The sequence below is a fragment of the Octodon degus genome, unplaced genomic scaffold (assembly GCF_000260255.1).
Source record: "Octodon degus isolate 3935 unplaced genomic scaffold, OctDeg1.0 scaffold00084, whole genome shotgun sequence".
In the NCBI taxonomy this organism is placed as follows: Eukaryota; Metazoa; Chordata; class Mammalia; order Rodentia; family Octodontidae; genus Octodon; species Octodon degus.
The window spans coordinates 5,938,562-5,941,966 of record NW_004524660.1 but is presented as its reverse complement, the minus strand read 5'-3'; the positions used below and the strand labels follow the sequence as shown (position 1 = coordinate 5,941,966).

Below are 3,405 nucleotides of genomic sequence, written 5' to 3'. Positions count from 1 at the left end.
AAGCCTAACCGTAACCAATATACCAAGACAGAGAAAACATTGAAAAATAAATGAAATTGAGTGGAGCCATGGCGTATATTTTTCCATAATGGCAAAAAGTATAGCTCCATTTCATGTAAAGAAACATTTACAGTATTGAGTACTTGAAATGCCTATAGGAAAGGAAACTTACTTTAAATTAATTTTATGAATACTGTAGAAATATTTAAATTTTCTAGTAATATCTTTTCAAATTACAATGGACAAGTAAAATGAAGGGTCTCTGGCACAAATACGCAAAGTACACAGCCCCATTGCAAAATATTGAAGTTACATAAAAATATATAATGAATCAACTGCAGTAAACTATGATTCTTACTGAAACTCAGATAGATTTTTAAATACTTATTTTTGGCTTTAATTAGAATTTCCCATCTGAATGATGATAAATTACATACTTCAGCCATTTAATGAAATGTTATTGAATTGTAAAAATCTTTCTTCCAGAAAGTAATGATTATGGAGTAATAAGTTAATTCTAGATTTATAACAAAGTAAATGCGCAGTGCATACGTAGCCATCTGTATCATTTTACCCAAACTCTAATCTACAAGTCCTTGTACATTGTGGAGACCTTCTCAAGTTCTGGTTTCTATCAAATGGTTATTCTCATTCTGTATAAAATCTATGGATAATTGGTTTAGAAATGATAAGAAAAAAGTAAAGAGTTAGAATATAATGTTATACTTTACCAAAACAATGCAGTTCTTATTAAGTGACTCATGAATCCTATTAAAGTCATTTTCTTTATAATAAGTATACTTTGAAGTGTTGGTCCTTAAACGCCCATTAATGCTATGTTTTGCAGAGCTGAGAATAAAACCTAGAACCTTTTTCATGGTAAGCAACCAAGTTACCAGTGATGCCCCCTAATATGATTATGAAATAGTGTTGTAAGTCTAGTAGACGTTTGATACTTACATGAACATTTGCATACACTGAGTTTGATTATTGAGACGATGGTTTGTGGCAGCTACAGTTAGATGCGTTACTTCTGTGATAATGTTGCCAAATCAGTGTATCCTGTGATTGCTGCACTGAGCTTTGTCACTTTTGCTTATCCCAGAGGACTCCCACTTTGCTGTTTTCAGGCAAGCCTTTAGGTGTTCCACATCCTGTATTTAATGCACCAGTGCTAGCAGAGTCCAACACACACTACGCAATCTACTCGAGCATCACACGGGCTCCTCAGTGACATCCTTCCTCATTTCTGCCAATACGTGGTTCAGAATGGCCAGCCAAATAGCTCAGCGGATTAAAGCACCTACAAGCAGGCACAGGAGCCGGGTTCTATCCCTGGGTCTGCCGTGCTGGCTCTGCCCTCGGGGCACGCTGAACTGGCAATTGAGACTGGGTGTGGTGTCGCACGCCTGTAATCCCAGCCCTTGGGAGGCTGTAATCAGGTGGATCACTATGAGTCCGATCCAGTAGTGAGAACCTGAGCACCCTGTAGACCCTTCCCTAAAATATAAATAAATAAATAAATAAATAAATAGCAACAATACATGGCTCAGGCCATTCTCAGGGGCACTCAGAACGGATGTCTGCATCTCTTGGCCAGACTTTTCAAGTTCTTTTCCTTCCAGTCAAATGTTAGGTTTACATATGTCGGCTGTCTTATGCTCATTATAGCTCTATGATTAAATTTAGGAAATGTGAGTGTGGCTTTGAGCCTGAGCATTTAATTACTTTTAAACATATTTTACACAAAATCCACTATTTTCTTTTCCATGGCAACTAGCAATGTCTAAGACTGTGCTTACTGTACCATTCTGACAGAAATCTTTGCTATTCATATTTGATTAATTAATAAGAAATTTAATTTTATTAGAGAGCTGCAGATAATTTGAAATGTATAATTACTGTATATAACTCCATCCTTCTTTAGTAATACAAAACTGAGTACCCTGATAAAAGACGCTACTGTAGCAAAATCAACTGCGGACCACGTGGCCACAATGCAAAAGCTATTCTTGAAGGACTGAAGAGGAAGGCTCATGCAATGAATGACAGATTGCTGTCTAGTACAATGTTGGAGGCAAGTAACATACCTAGCAAATTATACTTCTAAAAAGAAAAAGAAAGAGGAACCTCAGCAGCCTTTGCTCATTACAATTTATACCATCTCACAAACTACTTCAATATATAGGTTAAAATCCTGAAATAATTGACTTTTGTCATAGTAGGGGAATAAAAAGAAGGAGAGAATCGCAGGTTTTGGTAACTACCTGGCTAGAAACTGAAAAATAGCTTTCACTTTAATGTCTGAAAGATAAAACTGAGGAGACTTTGGACAATGAAATTTGCTTAAGTTATCTGTTCTTGTGGATGCAATGAAAATTGTAATGTTTATTCTCCTACACTTCTGGCTAAAAACTCTTTTTTGAGGTAATTATCAACAATTTTTTTTCAAATGTAGTATGTATTGGTCTCTTTCTGAATACCAAAAGCCTCAAAGCATGAGTTTTTCTTTTTCAAAAATATGGAGAAAAATATTTCAAAAAAATTAACAATAATTAAATACCAGCTCTGTAATCCAAGAGCTAGGATTACAGGCAGATCACTATGAATCCGATCTAGTAGCGAGACCCTGAATACCCTGCAGACCCTTCCCTAAAATAAAAATAAATAAAATAAAACAAAAGAATGGCGAGTGAAGCATGACATTCCCAGGGCAGAAACGACCTTGACAGTTCAGAAAGTAGAAATTATGTACTGTGAGTGGCACACACACAGCATACACTAGAAGATTCTCCATCAGACTACTTTCTGGGCGAGTGCCACTTTCCCACTCATTATTGACTTCCAATGGAAATGTCGTGTAAGGAAGAAATGTATTTTTGTCGTTTAACGTCATTGAAATTTGGAGATGTCTAGGACTGACATGAGCAAATTCTTGACAGTAAAGACATCAGACTGACACATTTATAATCCTAGTAAACTCAGTCTCTCCAAGGCTCAACGAGACTACGAGAGTCTGTGCCTTAAGTTGCAGGGCACAGCACAGGGGAGACGGACTAGGATTCAAGAAGCCTCATGATTTGTCTATGTGCACACTGTGGATGACAGTGGAGAAGAAGGATGTCTCTACTGGTGCTTCTGTGAAAAAAGCTACAGTAAAATTCACAAGTCATTGATGGGGGGAAAAGGATCCCTTATTACTTGTGATATGATTTCATTGATTTGTACCAGCCACAGGTAAAACACTTTCCTATTCTTCATGTATAACTTTGAAAAATTATAGATTATTAGAAAAAATTTAAATAGGCTAAAGGGAAAGAACAATTGCTTTTTTAAAAGTGAATATACAATTTATTTACCATTCAAACCTCATCAGGACAAGTGCAATATGGCAATTTTACTGGG

At 36.2% G+C, this 3,405-nt stretch overlaps 1 pseudogene; it reads right to left on the bottom strand.

Moving 5' to 3' along the window:
• The window catches only part of LOC101573748, an 81,946-nt pseudogene that overhangs the window by 76,765 nt on the left and 1,776 nt on the right, over positions 1 to 3,405 (bottom strand).